The following is a 17196-nucleotide window of genomic DNA, read 5'->3' on the forward strand; positions in this document are numbered from 1 at the left end:
CAAGTGTCTGGCAGACAACTTCAGTTATTAATAATGCTGCTATTAATATTCATATTGACAGTCATTTGCACTTCTAAACCTCTTTGCATCTCAAAGGTTACCGCAGTATTTCATAAACCGCAGATGAATGGCTTCAAACGCAGGCGGGGGTGGGGGGTGGCGCTCTCCCGTAGTGAGAGGACAAGCAGCGTGCCAGGCAGAGAGAGAGGAAGAGCCATGGGGGGGAGTTCATTTGTTCAAATGAGCCACCCACTGCCTGTCACTGTGCTGGGTGTACTGCTTGGCCCGCGTTCCTGTCACCTGCAATCTGGTGCGTGGAGGACTGCACCTCTCATCACAGGTGTGCATGCGGCACCTGTGCATGCCGGCACGCTTCCCTATGCAGGTTACATCACAGAGAGCAAGAGAAAGTCTCTGACCTCCCGGAGCTTCCAGTTGGTTTGTGTTATGGGCTATCCAGAGACTGAATAAAATGCTAATTGAAAAATCTCAGCTACAGTGGAGATGTTTTGTAATATATGTGTTTTAGTACTCTAATTGGGTTAATTTAGATTTAAGAAAATCATGGGTTCTCTTTGCAGTCGATAGATGATTTTTAAAATCCTATTGGAAGATTGAAACCATCCTTTTTTTTTTTTTAAAGATTTTATTTATTTATTTGACAGAGAGAGACAGCGGGAGAGGGAACACAAGCAGGGGGAGTGGGAGAGGGAGAAGCAGGCTTCCCACGGAGCAGGGAGCCCGATGTGGGGCTCAATCCCAATCGGGACCTGAGCCGAAGGCAGACGCTTAATGACTGAGCCACCCAGCCTCCCCAAAGCCATCCTTTAAAATACTGCACCTATGTTCTTGTATTGATCTGGTGGTTGCCGACTTGGGTTACATGTGGAAATCTTTGGGGAACTTGCCCAAACACTGGAGTGTGGGCCTGGCCCAGAGGTCCTGATGTGATTGGTCTGGTCGCAGCCTGGCATCGGCTTGTCAGAAGTCCCCGGATGTAGCTGACGCCGGGGTTGAGCAGTATTGGTTTAAACCACAGAAGGCCTGGAAAAGTTGGTGGGGTAGAGGAAACCTTTCCTGGAAGGCCATTCCCAACCTGCAGAGAAGTATGAAGGATTGTGGGAGCAGAAGCCTGGAGAATCTTACCAGATCTGTGCTGGAAGGACGAGCAGCTGGGCTAGGTCAGGTGGAGAGGGAGGAGAAGTGTTCCAGCAGAGGGAATAGCCGGCATTGTGGCCTGGAGTCCTAGGGTGCTTGGAGCAAATGGAGAACTGAAAGGAAGCTTGGGGGCCCAGTGGGGGTCATGAGACCAGCTTGAGATAAGGTTGGAGGGGAAGGGGGAGACAGAGGTATGAGACCACGCTAGGGATATTGGTCTTTACCTGATGGCGGTTGGAACCATTTTATTTATGAGCCTGGCATTATTCTGCTGATTAATTCACTTAACAGGTAATTCTTTAGAAAAATAATTTTGTACAAAAACAATGAATTCAACTCATGAATTACTTAGTGAAGTAGATACTCTGATTACCTGCATTTTGTAGATGGGAAAAGTGAGGCCCAGAGAAGTTGAGCAGCTTATCACACAGCTAGCGGGTAGGAGCTGGGATCTGAACCAGGCGGACTGGCTTTTGCTTTGGGCTGTGCATTTTTGTGGGATTGGTGCCATGAGTGTCATTTCACAGAGCAGGAAACCAAGGTGTGAGCTGGGATTAGAATTCGGTACTGATTGCCTCCAAGTTCACAATATTTTCTCCTCACCAGCTGCCCGGACCGAGGGGAAATTAAAATATTTTGTGCTATCTTTTACCATATTGTAAAAAAAAATGTATGTATAAAGATGCAAGTCAGTGGGAGAATTTCATAGCTAAACATAAAGAGCAGATGTAGAACGAGGAGATGATGGGGGAAGGGATGGGAACAGGAAGATTCTGTCTCTTCTGTTGCTGAAATGCTGGTGAAGGTCAGCTGTGCTTTGGGGGCTCAGTGTAGGAAGAGGCTTTCAGAGGTAATCTTGTGTCATTGCACAGCGTGATATTTCTTGTGCCTCCCTTGTATTTGGGGAGGTGGGGTTCTTGGGTTCTTGCTTATGTTTGAGTTGTTCTTGATTCACAAGGTGAAATGCACATTCTGGAAAGTGTGTACACAGTGACCCACAGGGAAGTGGCGGTGCTGTCTTTTTGTTCTAAGTTTTCATACATAGGTGGCCTCTCCCTGCCATCTGAGTCTCCTCTCTGGATTGAGTGTTAAAATCAGGCCCAGATGTTTGTGGGGCTCCTCATTTGTGGCCATGGAGACAGACTGAATACAGATTTTTTTCCCCCTGGACATCTGCGCTTACATGTCTCAAAAACATTTACAGAAAGCTAATGGATTAACATGTGTTCAAATAAAGTCTTTTGATGGCATGAATTCTTAATCTCATACTCCAAAGCAGCACTGTCCATAGAGAGAATGTGAGCCACATGTGTAATTTGAAATTTTCTAGCAGTCGCATTACAAAAGGAAAAGCAGCAGATGAAATTAGCTTTAATACTGTATCTTATTTAACCCACTATATCCAAAATATTGGCATGCAGGCATTAGCCACTACAAATCATGTTAATGAGATATTTTGCATTCTTTTTCCCAAGCTTCGTTTGAAGCCTGGTATTTATTTCACCCTTAACAGCACATCTCCATTCTGACTTGCCCCCCTTTCAGGGGCTCAGTATCCGCACATGGCTGGTGGCACTATGTCGGAGAGCTGGACTCGAACACCTTAGAACACTCAAGGTACCGTAATAGAGGTTCTGATGCCAACATGCTTTTTCATGACTCTGACTGATTTGTACCCATACAGTGTACTTTCAGAAGGTTTATAGGCAACAATCTGAAGTTTCCTGTGATACTTGAATTGTTGTAGTGATAGAATCTGCAAACCACTGCAGGAATTTTTGGGCTGAACCTAATGTAATAACAGCCTGGAGGGCTTATAAAAGGCATGCTGAGAAATTGCTCTGAAACCCAGAATGTGCACATTTTTCAGACCCAGCTGATTATTTAAATTTCCCAATGGGAAGTTATTACTTCTCTGACATGTCTCCTCATCAGCAGTGTTTTTCCAGTGGTCTTGATGGACATGGAGTCTAATTTTGTTTCTCTTCTAGCCCCTTTTCAGAGGGAGTGGAATTCAGTGTCTGGATTTACGTTCCTTCATAGGAAGAGTGCTCAGTGCCTTAGGATTAAGTGATTACAAAGCTGTCACCTGTCAGCCTGTCCATTTTCTTTTTTTTTTTAAAGATTTTATTTATTTTATAGAGAAAGACACAGCGAGAGAGGGAACACAAGCAGGGGGAGTGGGAGAGGGAGAAGCAGGCTTCTGCAGAGCAGGGAGCCCGATGCGGGGCTCGATTCCAGGACCCTGGTATCATGACCTGAGCCGAAGGCAGACACTTAACGATGGAGCCACCCAGACGCCCCCAGCCTGTCCATTTTCTGAGGTGACAGGCAGTATCATAAGGGGAGGTGGACAGTTTCCCCTTCTCCATCATCCTGTTATATCTTTATGGTTTGGGGGAATATGTGTGGGGGTGGCCTGCACTTTCCCTGTGCATTTGTCAAATCCTTTATGCAGTGCTTTTGTTAGCTGACATGCACAGCGCATTGAGTAAATAATTCTGGGCTCATATTTCAAGTGAGGAACAAGTGTATAATAGCCTTGTTCTTGGGGCCTGATGTGCCTACAGTGGCATTACAGCATTTAGATTGAAAGCTAGAATAATGGAAACAGTGGACTGTTTGAAAGTTCACTACATGGAAATTGGATTTTCACATTTTATTATTTACATTGTGTATTATCAGATTTATATTTAAGGCTGTGGGGATTATCATTCTCTTTAAATGGCATTATTTGATAAAGAGTTAGCTTTTCATTGGAAATTCAATTAATGGGTTCCCGTCTGGATTGGGCATGGGTGGGAACCTGGGGTGTCCCCTAGTGTCTTCATGAGGCTGGTGGGGGGTATTGGTCACTGTCCTCTACGTGGCCGCCTCTCAGTGTTAGGTTAGCCATAGTTGAGATACGTTGTCCTTCAAACCAGAGTAAGTCTCAGCACATGTCCCCCTTCCCTCCAGTGGAGTCCCCGGGCGCCCTGTCTAAAGCCTTAATCTCTGGCAGAAAATCTCCCCTGGTAAGGGTCTCACTGAAGCCCGAAGCCACTGACGTGATGATGCAGCTGAGCGTAAGCCCCTCTGGGGAGCAGGTTCGCATGGGCAGAAATGGACCTGGTCCACAGACAGTCGTTGTGAAGCTTTTGTTGGAGAGCCTGTTCCCCGCAGAGCAGACCATAGCATTGGGGGCAGATATTTCACTAGAAGAGAGCTAACCTCAGTCGAAGTGTGTCCACAATAATGCTAGCCCTCAACCTTGCCTGTGGGTGAGGATCACGAGCACATTCCTTTCTGATAAGAGAAATTAAATTCATCCTTAAAGGTGATGAGGGCATTTAAGGAGTCACTGAGAAGGCATTCCTGAGAGAAAGTGGAATTGTATGTCTTCTCTCTACCTTCTTAGGGATTTTTTTATTTGTATTTTTGTTGGACAGGGTGGCTCTGTTGAGAAGGAAATAATGGGGGTATTCAAGACGCAGAAAATTTGCTGTGATTCCCCGAGGGGGATCATAAGATCAGGGGTAGATGGACACTAGACCGGCCCCGGGTGCCATGACTTGGCCCACCTGCCCCCCGCAGATGGGGCTATCAGGTGCTGTCTCTCTGTGTATGGAAGCCACTGCGAAGGAAGAGCACATGGTAGTGGAAGTTCACCCACATGACTGCTTCTGGTGCACTGGGAATGGGTTGTGACTCGGTCCTGCGGAGGGTATACTCTTCCTGTGTGTTTTAGCGCTGACTGAGCTGGGATTTCTTGCAGACCCATCTTACAGAGCCACCCACCCATCTCCTAGCACTCTGGGGCCTTCACCCTTGGCACTGCTACATCATCGGTGGGGCCCTGTGCAAAGGGAAATTCAAATTATAAGGAGCTTTAAGATACAGGCCGTGGTACGGGTAAAGGGGCCCAGACTGTGACTCCCAGGACTCAGGGTGGGGACCAGCAGACCCAAGCCTTTCACGTTGGCACATCAAAGTAGAGATACTGCAGTATGCTATGGTTCCCACACTTCGATCTCACAGGTTTAAAGCTGCTTCTAGAGTGTCAGTCTTGTCTCTTTTGTTTCAGAATGTCTGCCCTGCATGGAGCGTGACTGATGGGTCTGGCCCGAGAGAGCTTGCTGGTGTAGGTGGTGTGGGTCCTATGTGGCACTTTTCAGTATACTGTGCTTATCTGGGTGACTGGATGAGTCTGAAGTTGGGAAATGCGGGGGACCAAGGGAGGGAGTGCTTCACCCTTTCCCAACCTTGGGAGGACTGTGTTCTGCTGCAGGTAGCTTTGGGGATGACTCCAGGCAGGTGGTATAGATGAGGTGGTAGTAAAGCAGAGGCTGTGCTGGGCGGGCTCCTAGGATGGGAGCATGAGCTCTTCTCAAAGGTCTTGAAGGGCCTTCCTGAAGGCCCCCTCAACTGGCTTGAATTCTTCATTGGTGGGAAACTAGAACTCGCTCTCAAAATTAGAACTGGGCCTAGGTCATGGCAGGACGGCTCAGCTAAAAGTAGAAGGCTCCAGAGGTGCACCTCCTCCTTTCTTAGCTTTCCTGGCTTCCAGATGGATAGCTTTGGCTTGTGGTTGAGCCTCCCAGTGTTTGGACAGGGCCAGCATGGGCCGACGTGGATTTGGGCTCTTGCTTAGGAGTCTTAGAGCAGGTGTTTTTGGAGGCTATTCCCCATATCGAGCTGTTGGGAGTTCTTGCCCTCTTCCCTGAAGATGGATTTGCATTTTCCATTTCAGTTGTCACCTTTAATGACTTCAGCCTGGAATGACTCCAGCCATTTCTCTGTTGGATTCATAAAATAGGACAGAGAATGTTTCACGGGTGCTGCATGGCACACTGGAGCTCCTCCTGCCCTCTGGAGGTCAGGGTGACTGTTGGACAGACTGTGTAAGGTGTTTCATAAGTTGCCAATTGCTGTGCTGATGTTAGGTGGTATTCTATACGATGTGTATTTTATTTTTATGCCTATTTTATGGTACTTGTGGTATAACATTACAGTTTTAAGGATGGTAGAATTTTGAAGTATCTTTGCTTTGATGAAACATATTTAGTTATGATTTATTTCAAGCGGAGTATCTGGTCTGTAATTCAACCCCAAGTTATAACATTGAACTTTGATACGGCTTCCAGTATTAACTTTAGAAGAAGTGAGTACGGCCAATATGTGTAATAGTTCATGCGTTGATGTGTATAAATAATATACAATTGAGTGCATGCTTACTCTCTCAGGTAAGGGTTTTATTTGGGCTATTTTGTTGGGTGTCTTTCTAAAATTGCTGTATTTATTGTACCAAGTATATTGGATTGGGTGCGGTTTGCTTGGTGACTTGTGGTCATTCTGCATGTCAGTCCTGAGCTGTCCTGTGATTCAGGGCCACCCCTGGGGGCTCCTGAACTGCCCTGTGGGCCTGTTTCACTCTTGCACAAATGGGCCATATTGCTGAAAGTAGGGGTCCTCTCTCTACCTTTGCTGTCACTTTAAAGACTGCTGGCTGCTAGCTGTCCTCCCAATGTCTACACTCTGTGATTACCCACCTTAGCAGATCAGGACCAAGCTTCTTCAATCAGTGAACTTGGTGCTGGGTGTAGAGTTAACCCCGTGAGTTATAGACAGGAGGCTCACCTACACTCTTACCCAGATCAGGTACACCTCTCCGGTGCTGCTGTTTTCCCAGTTGTAGGTAGTGCCCCCGGGCTGGGGTGGTTGATACTTCCCGTCCTGCATAAGGGTCTTGCAGGAGGAGCAAGTGCCCGCCTAAGGTATTTGTTTCAGGACCTTTGAGTGATTCCATTTATTGTACCAAGTATATTGGATTGGGTGGGGAGAATCACTAAGCATGGACACTAAGGTCTGAATTTTAAGTTAAATAATGTGAAGGGCTCTTGAAGCTTACCTGATTATAAGTTTAAAACTAGCCCTATGCTGAACCGAGAGAGCAGAAGAGATGCTTCTGATTTACTGATAATGGCTGAAGGAGGCACTTTCTGCTTTCTTTTCAATTCATGTTCTATCACTTATTTAAGGACTACCAAAAAGAGGTGAATAAAGGTTGATTTCTCCCTCAGATCACACAGAGGTTGAGTATTACTTCAAAGATGTGCATCTCTGAGACTGGGCAGGACTCTCGGACTCTCTTTGGTAAATATAGGCAGCCTCCTGCTGACCATGTGTGGCCCTCCAGTTGGGATGAGAGCTCTTAAAATTGATTTCTCAGGTTGTTATAATGTTACCAGAGGGAATTATATTAATGGTTGTGGATCTTTACATTTTTCACTACGACTCATTTTATTCTATAGACTCAGAGTCTATGTGTTGTCCATAAAATCACGAGGCAAGAGCCCCATTTTACAGACCGATGGCAGAATTCACAAGGGGTTACGTGATTTGTCAAAGGTCCTGTAGCTGATGAGGGGCTGAAATGGGACTGTGACCTTAGTGTAAAACCCATGAAGTCCCCACTGCAACACCGAGTCAGGACTCGAGGTGAGGAGGGGTGCCTCCCCCAGGTCACACGGATAGTTTCAGCAAAGCTGGGCTCCTGGGCCTCTTGCAACTCCTTCTGCTTATGTAAGTGAAGCAACAGTGGTGGAAGTTGCCCATTGCACCCCCGTTCTTCGGCTCCCTATGTGGGGACGGCCTCGGTCCCGGCCTCAGCCGCTCCTACTCTTTCCATCCGGTTGGTGGGCAGGTTCACTGGCTTCATTGCGCTTAATTCTCACAGTAACTCTGAGCTAAGTGTATTTTGAGCCCTTATTTTCCACTGAAAACACACTCAGAAGTGGTGGAGCTGGGTTCAGACTCAGCCGTCTCTGACTCAGAGGCTGTGCTCTCCCTGTCGGCTGGCCGGCTCTGGAATCCAGGTCTGCATTGACCTGGGGGCTGGCCCAGGAGTGTGGACCTACCCTGCAGGCTGGGAGGGTCACTCAGGTGCGGCTGCGGGAGATGTGGCAGGGGCCGCTAGGAGGCAGGCCGGACTGCAGATGGGCCCATGGTGGCCGCTGTCCAGTGCAAGGTGGCGACAGGGAGCCTCAGCCATGGGGCGAGGCTGAGGGGGGAACTGAGTCCCAGGTCAGACTTGGACGTGGAGGGCCGTGAACTTGGGGAGGACTGGAGGTCAGGCACTGTGAGCACCAAGTGACAGACTTTGCTCAGAAGAGAGTCTCTTTGAGGCTTCCTGTTGTGCTCTTCACTTTCTCTGCATAAAATCATGGTCAACGCGATTGAAAGGCACGGAGAGTCTGACTTCTGAGCAGGCATGAGTCGGTGGTATTCAGTGTGCGTGAGTCTTGGCCGTTCGGGCCGAGGGTTAGCAGAAGCCAGCAGGGAGGAGGGCCGGGCTGGGGCCGGCTTCAGGCTCATCTGCCCTCCGGCCAGCTGTGTGAGCTAGAGGAGAGGCGCTGCTGAGCCGGCCTGTTTCCTTTCCGTCCAGTGCGAGCCTGGAACTTCCTGGGGTGGGATGAGAGTGGGTCCCAGGCACTGCATGGGACACAATGTCCCTGAGGGGCTGCCCCTGTCCCAGCCCCCAGCTGGAACTGCTCCGGTGTGTCCTTCAAGATACGGAGGGACTGTGCTGCTTCAGGACCCTGCCGGCTGGCAGGGAGAGTGGCTGCAGAAGGACAACCCCTGTTTTCCACCACAAATGTTTCTGGCTGTACAGTGGACTCCAGAGAAGACGGAGGACCTGTGCCCTGTGTGCCTAGGGACGGCCTCCATCGACCTCCCGCTGAAGACCAGCTTGCCCTCTGTGCGCACAGAACCTCTGTTAAAATCCCTGCGAGGTGCTGCTGTAAATAAAACTGCGGGAAGTGGTTCTGACGACTTACAGGTGCTCGCAAAGCCGGGGCTGCTCTCATGCTCCCCTCAAGGGCTCCTCCAGCCGTTGACATGAGATGAAGGGTTCTTTCCTTAGCCAAGTCCTTCTTAATTTTGGTGCCACGGGGCCGGAGACCACAGACAACGCTAGAAAAAGCAGTTTCTTCCTAATCTTTGCTTGGTTGTGAGAGCCCCTTGGCTGCCCCCTTTGAAGATGGCTGAGGTGGTCACCTGGCTTAGAGGTTTGCAGCTTCTCCTCGACTGACAGGCCACTTAGATTTGGAAGGAAAAAAGCCCAGGCTATTTATAGTGATAGGCCAGGGCTCGTCCCACCAAATAGGCTGAAGTGTTGTAAATTGTAGTGGTGACCTCTGTTCACTTTGGCTGTCAGGCCTGCACCAGGCCCCACTGGGGGGGCTTGCGGAGTCTGAGAACCCACTCACCCTGGAAGCAGAAATGAGCGTGTGGGGGCAGCTGTGGTGCAGACATAGTTATTTTTGGGGTGTGGTGTGTCAACCCGTGTTTGGTTTCTTCTCTAATGAAATAGGTGATTACAGTGTGGGGAGAACAGGCAGGGAAGGTGGACTGTTAAGGGTCATTGGAGGGCAGCTGGGGCCCTTCCTAGGTGTATAGGGAACAGATGTCTGAGGCTTGGAAGTCTCGCGGCCCCATAGTTGGTAACTGCTATCACAGTCCGGAGAGCACAGCCGGCAGCTCACTGTGAGCGGGAAACAGCTCCATAACTGCTCCGCTTCCTCCTGTACAATGTGTTTTCCATGATCTCTCTGGTCTATTACCAACCCTTTGTGGTTGGACCAAGTATGAATGAAAGAATGCACTTAGAGTTTGATGGATGGGCTGGGATTGATTTCAATTTCGTGATCTGGACATGTTACTTCTCAGCATCTTTCCCTCCTTGGGCCTTTCGTTGACTTCGTGCAGGGAGGAGCTCCATGATCCCTGTGTTTATGTATTTGCCTCTAAGGTGAACCCCACTGGATTTGGGGGGCTGAGGGGCTCTCTCTTCTCTCACTGATATTAATCTCCAAGAAATTCTTGGCCTGGGACAACTCCTATGCTCCCCTTCTGGTTTTTTTTCTGTGGGCTCCGTGGCCAAATCTGTCTGTTATCTGTCTGTTACTTACAGTTACATTTATTGTACTGTGTAAGTATTCCTGCTTCTACCTCCCCAGCTTCCTTTTCCGGGACTCTCCCAGGCAGTGATATAAAAACTGGGCCTCTGGGAGCGGGAAGAAAAGCCCACCGATGTGTAGCATTTGCTAATTTTCAAGGTCTTAACATCCCCCCTTGGTCAGTTTCAGTCTACTAATGTGATGTCCACTGGCTTGCAAAACCTCCCAAAATTTAACCATCAGCCCTCGAGCTGGTAAAACCTGGCTCCAGCACCCTGATATGCTGGGGCCTAGGTTTCTAGCTTCTTTTCCCTGTTCTAGATGCTGCAAGTAACTTTAAGATTTCAGAGGGGCTGACGGATGATGGTCACTGCACCACAACTGGACCCTTGCGAATGAAAATAACCAACAGTGGGGACATTGTAATTGTTTTTCTTTTCAAAGCCTCTTCACGGGAATGTAAAGGAAGACGGCCAGGGTCCTCCAGGGGATTATTTTCTGTTCCTATTGGCAGGAAGCCTTGACTGAACTTTGTGTTTCCCTGCTAGGGTTGGTTTTTCCTGCAGTTCCTCTCCTCTTTTGATAGGAATACCCAGGGTTAGGTCGACTGCCTGCCCAATTCATGTAAAACCATCACCCGCGAAAGCTGGGGGAAGATGGTGCTAATCGCACAGACAGATCTTTACCGCGTGGATCAGGAATGTTTACTTTCATGTGGAAGGTAAGAGGAACTGCTGGTAGGACTGCCTGTCTGGGGCCACTGTGGGCATTTCCGCACATCCTCCCTGCTCCTTCCTGCCTCAGATGGGGCTGGTGTGCCCGGTGCACCTCGTGGCCACTGCTGGAAGGAAAGTGAGACTCAGGTGGAAGGAGCACGAGGAAGAGTGTTCGAGCAGGGGGAGCAGACCCCAGCCTGTGGGAGTCGGACACTGGCACACCCCGTTGCTCACTACTGTACGAGGCTGCTTTCCTGCTACAGAAAGCGGCAGAGAGGAGGCGTAGTGACAGGGGCTTGGGGGCCTGCAGAGCCTGAGGTATTTGGTCTCTGGCTCTTGATAGAGATGTTGCTGACCCGCCTCCTACCCCAGACTGCATTACCCCTGGCATGGACACGTCACACCCAGGGCCCATCTGGTGGTCTCTCTTGCCCCAGAGACACTGCAGGCCAGAGACCTTGTCCCTGCCCAGACTCCCCTCCTCAGATTCTTCTTTCTCTAGGTACACAGGAGTCCTCCCTTGGCACGAGTGAGGTAAACACGTTTATTTTAGCACATTTCAGTGTATTTGTGGCTCCACGTAGACATTCCGTGTTTTTGCGTGTCCCCTTGGCTGGGCACCTGTGTCCTGTTTGAGAAATGTGCAGAGACGAATTTTATGTCTCGAGTATTTGACTTGAACTCTGTCTTATTCCCTCCTTTCCCCCCCTCACTATTGGGTTTACCCATTTTCCCATTTCTGTCCATTTTCCAGCTCATTCTGTAGATAAATACCCTTGCAGGCTGCAGAGGTCAGCTCGGGCTTTTCAGAGAGAAGCCTGGCGGGGGCAGAGCGTAGGAATGGCATGAAGTGGCATGAATGCCTTCACATGGCTGGCTTGCCCTAAGTTCTTCTGTTAAAGGAATACACCCTTTCCTATTTCTGTTGATTTCGTTTGTAGTGTTATACCTTTGTGTGCTGAGACACTGTCCCCCTTGCTGAGTTGTAGCAGTGTCAATAAGAAAAGATTATTCAGGAAAAAAATCATTCAGAATAGTTACTTAGAGGGAATTCCAGTGGAGGGAGTGAAGGGGAGAAGTCCCAGGTACAAAGCATTTAGGAAACAGTAAATAAAAAAACCCATAAATTCTTCCTTAAAGCAATATGGAATGTCTTTTTTCCCTGTTCATCTTACTGGTAATTGCTCTGGGTTCCTGCATGGTATAAGACTCTACCTTCTGTTTTTAACTATGTATGTTAAAATTGTAAGTATGAAATGACAATTCTAAAACTCTGTCCCCCCATATATGATTTTTAAAAGATTATTTTGGAGGCTATAAGGTATGCTTAAACCTTACTACTTAAACAAAAATAACATCACTGTGTTTTTACCTTCTACATGATGTATGCATTTGCCTTCTTATAAGATGCCCATTCCCTTGACGGGGTCCCCAGCAAGATAGCTGAGCAGTGTCAGAAGTACAACACCGGCTTCCCACAGGCATCCCACGGGCATCCCATGGAGGCCATTGTCAACCCAGAGGTGAATTATTAGCAGAATTGGTGTGAGAGTAGGTCTCAGTACTCCTTTATGATACGGTTCCTGCCATATGGGATTCTGTTCTTCCACTTTTCTAGAGCAGTGTGGCGTATAAAGAGGAGAGAGGTGGTAGGGGCACCTGGGTGTCTCAGACAGTTGAGCATCCGACTGTTGGTTTCGGCTCAGGTTGTGATCTCAGGGTTGTGAGATCGAGCCCTGTGTTAGGTTCTGCACTCAGCGCGGAGTCTGCCTGAGTGTCTCTCCCTCTCCCTCTGCTCCTCCTGCTCATCCTCTCTCTCTCTCCCATTCTCAAATTAATAAATCTTTAAAAAAAGAAAAGGAGAGAAGTGGCTGCCAATTTATTTACACACTTAAGAGAAATCACAGGGGTAGGAGACATGGCAGAGCTATTAACACAAAGTGGCTTCTCAGCATTTGCAGCCCATAATAGGAGTTGAATTAGGAGCTGTGTCTAATCTTGGCCCATATTTGATTAAGGAATATTGTGGAAACTTGGGGCACCTGTCTGGCTCAGTCAGTGGAGCGTGCAAATCTTGATCTCAGGGTTGTGAGTGCCAGCCCCATGTTGGGTGTAGAGATGACTTACAAATAAAATCTTTAAAAAGTAAAAGGAATATTACAGAAACTTGATGGCTGATGGTGATAGGTGATCAGTGGGTAGGAGAGCTCCCCATCTTACTCATGGGGTTACACTCTGTATTTTCTGTTGGGCTGTCATAGCACATCTGTATCATTTCATGTCCAAATTTCCCACTTAAATGTAAGCATCAGGAGGTAGGGGGCCATAGCTTTGTTCATTTTTATATCTCTTGCATCTTATCACAGAAACATTCATTAAATGGATGAGCACATTGTACAAGGTGATCCCTCTAAAATGTCACTTTAGAGAGAAGCCTGTTCTGTGCAAGGTCTCTGCGAGACTGATTTGCTAAAATGAAATCATCTTACAAACCCAAATAAGGTAGGACTTTTGTTATGTTTAAAGTACCTCCTAGTTAGGCTTAAAATGTCTGCTTTCTGGGAGTCCAAACAGCGATGAATGCTCTGATTTGCAAACATTTCATCACTGGGTTACAAATTCAGAGCCTTTCTTGAGGAATTGAAACTACACGTTTTCACCATCTGCTGGAGGGTCTGGCTCTTGGGAGATGATAGTCCCGTTCTCAGTTTGATTCTGGCCTCTTGGTGGTTGATCTCAGGAGCACAGTGCTGGGAAGAGCCAGTCCAGAGTTGTCCTGCCCTGTTTGGTGCCAGCTATGAAGAGTGCCATGACTGGAAGCCTTGGTAATACTAGTAGATCCCAGGGCTTAGCAGAAGGCTCTGGATAGGAGGGGGTCCCTGTTCAGAGGGGGACCACCTGCAATAAGTCCTTAGGCTTGATGGTCACCTTCTCCTGACTTCTGGTGGCTTATAACTGTCCATTGTGAGCTGAGTGGGCCCAACGCCCTGATATAGGGGGTGGGCCGGGTAGAGCCCCTGGGGTGGTGCAGGTGTATCTGGACAGGCTCATGAGAATCCCTGGAACGTGGTGTTGCCCAGACTACTTGCCTGAGCTGGGCATAGGTGGTTGTAATCTTGCAAATCTGTGCTCCTCTAGGTCATTAAATTCTCTGAGCTCCAACTTCAGGGTGAGTCATTAGAGGTAGCCTTTCCCTTCAAGCAGTGATGCTTTTATCGGGGAAGACACTATGCATTTGGAAATGGAAGCAGACCTCACGGATTCTCATGAACCTAATGAGGAAGGTGGGAAGACCGGGATGAGGTAAGGAGGCTGCCTGATGTGGCCAGTTGGGGTGATGAGAGATGGCAGTCCTCTGAGGCTCCTGTGTGACCTCTGGGTGTCGCTCCTGGGGCTGGTCATGGCTCTGCCCTTGAGAAACGCACTTCATGTTTAAATTTTCCCTGCTCATACTTTTAGAATAAAGAGGCAAAATCATTTTCAGACTTCTAGATTAAGCTTATAATTTATTAAGAAGCCTGTGGAAGCCTTGCAAGTAGGTCCTGACCATGTGGGTGGGCTTTGGCATGATTTACATGTTAAATCCTTATAGGTAAGAGTTGATTATAGATCCTTATGAAGATATGCTTAGTTCTTATCCTTCAGCGAAGATGGGTGTCTGTGCTCTCCAGACATGAAACCCCTGGGTTCAAGAGCAGTCCCCGGCTCTTTTCCTTCACCTGCTTCACCCAGTTCTCCCACCCCCAACCCCGACACACACCTCTGGCAACCACCAATCTGTTCTCTGTATTTGTGAGCTTGTTTTTTTCTTTTAGATTTCGATTTCGATTTAATGAAATCACATGGTATTTGACTTTCTCTCTCTGACTTTTATCAGTCAGCTTAATGGCCTCTGGCTCCATTGATGTTGTCACCACTGTAGGATTTCCTTCTTTTGTGTGGCTGAAAATATTCCATTTTGTGTGTATGTGTGTGTGTGTGTGTGTGTGTGTGTGTGTGTGTATACCACATTTTCTTAATCTGCCCATCCACTGATGGACACATAAGTTGTTTCCATGTTTTGGTTATTATAAATGCTGAGATGAATATGGGGGTGCAGATAGCTCTTTGGGACAGTGACTTCATCTTTGGATATACGCCCAGAATTGCAATTGTCGGTAGATCTATTTTTAATTTTTTGAGGAACCTCCATACTGTTTTCCACAGTGGCTGCACCAGTTTGCATTCCCACCAACAGTGCACCAGGGATCCCTTTTCTCCACAGCCTCGCCAGCACTCATTATTTCTTGTCTTTTTAATATTAGCCATTCTGACAGGTATAAAGTGATATCTCATTGTGGTTTTGATTTGCGTTTCCCTGATGGTTAATGATGTTGAGCATCTTTTCATGTCTGTTGGCCATCTGTATGTCTTTTTTGGAAAAATGTCTATTCAGGTCCTCTGTCCATTTTTTGATTGGATTGTTTGGGGTTTTTTGTTTTTTGTTTTTTTGCTATTGAGTTGCATGGTTCTTTATATGTTTTGGATATTAACCCTTTATAGATATATGATTTGCAAATGTCTTCTCCCATTCAGTGGGGTACCCTTTTGTTTTCTTGCTGGTTTCTATCATCCAGAAGAGGAGCAATGAGTCCCCTTCCTTTCAGCCTGCTGTGATGCCTCCCAGGATGGACCTGGTGAGAGGCCACTAGGGCTGTAAACCCTACTCATGGTCTGCTTCCTGAAAGAAAGTAGGCCTGGAAGGGTCAGCTCTGTCTTCCCAGTGTGAAGACCTCATTGAGAATGGTCTTTGCAAGTGTGCTTTTGGCCCTCTGCTGTATCTCCGTGGCTCCTTACTGACCTCAGGCTTCCTCACCTCCTCGAGAGAAAGGCAGGATTTGAGTGTCCAGGAGAAAGGCAGCCCATGGGTTTCTGTAAGGGGACTCGCCCTTGGTCACCACGGGCTGCTTCTTTGATGCCTGGTGGCTGACAAATCATCAAAGGAGGCAGCCTTTTCCATGGAGCAGTGTTGCTGGGATCTCTACAAATATACTATCTAATGATACCGAGTTGTAACTTTCTTTGTGGTTAAAAAGCAGCTGTGGACATGAACAGACATTTCTCCAAAGAAGACTTACAGATGGCCAACAAACACATGAATAGATGCTCAACATCACTCAGCATCAGGAAAATGCAACTCAAAACTACGATGAGCTATCACCTCACACCTGTCAGAACAGCTAAAGTCAACAACTCAAGAAACAACAAGTGTTGGTGAGGATGCGGAGAAAGGGGAACCCTCTTGCATTGTTGGTGGGAATGCAGACTGGTGCAGCCACTGTGGAAAACAATGTGGAGGTTCCTCAAAAAGTTCAAAATAAGACTACCCCATGATCCAATCCTTGCACTACTAGGTATTTACCCAAAGAATACAAAAATACTAATTCAGAGGGATATATGCACCCCAATATTTATAGCAGCACTATCTACAATAGCCAAATTATGGAAAGAGCCCAGATGTCTATCAACAGATGAATAGGTAAAGAAGATGTGGGGTGTGTGTGTGTGTGTGTGTGTGTGTGTGTGTGTGTGTGTGTGTGTGTGTAATATTACTCAGCCATCAAAAAGAATGAAATCTTGCCATTTGCTACAACATGGATGGTACTAGAGTATATTATGCTAAGTGAAATGAGTCAGAGAAAGACAAATACCATATGATTTCACTCATATGTGGAATTGAAGGAACAAAACAAATGAGCAAAGGGTAAAAAAGGATAGAGAGAAGCAAACCAAGAAACAGACTCTTACCTATAGAGAACAAACTGGTGGTTACCAGAGGGGAGGTGGGTGGGGGGATGGGTGAAATAGGTGATGGGGATTAAGGAGGGCACCTGTCACAATGAGCACTGGGTGATGTATGGAAGTGTTGAATCACTATATTGTATACCTGAAACTAACATTGCACTGTATGTTAACTAACTGGAATTTAAATAAAAACTTAAAAAAAATCAACTTATGGGGCAATGCTGACCCATCTTCCAGAATTTAACACCATTTTTATGGTGTTATATTTGTACTTGCCAGGAGGTAGGTATATTATTTTTGTTAAGTTTATAGAGCCTTCCACAGGTGGTATGAAATTAATTTCTGAGCCTGCAGAAATTTCAGGAAACGCTCTCTTGCTCTGTTATGAGGATGATGATGGTGATGAAGGTGAAGATCAACACAACCCAGCTCCCTGAGGATGAGGACGGTGTTGGTCATAGGGAAGGAGGCTGCAGGGGCTTCTTGTCTGCTCTGTGCTAACTTGTTCACCAGTCCATTTTCTTTCGTGCTTCCTCGAAGGAATCTGGACTGATGCATAAAATTACTTCGTGCTGAACAAACTGACCTCCCCTTAGCAA

At 47.3% G+C, this 17196-nt stretch overlaps 1 protein-coding gene across 3 annotated transcripts in view; it reads left to right on the plus strand.

The window, feature by feature from the left end:
• Positions 1-17196, plus strand: part of SH3RF3 (SH3 domain containing ring finger 3) — a 364525-nt gene that overhangs the window by 19499 nt on the left and 327830 nt on the right. The window lies entirely within an intron of this gene.

The sequence above is a fragment of the Zalophus californianus genome, chromosome 8, assembly GCF_009762305.2.
Source record: "Zalophus californianus isolate mZalCal1 chromosome 8, mZalCal1.pri.v2, whole genome shotgun sequence".
In the NCBI taxonomy this organism is placed as follows: domain Eukaryota; kingdom Metazoa; phylum Chordata; class Mammalia; order Carnivora; family Otariidae; genus Zalophus; species Zalophus californianus.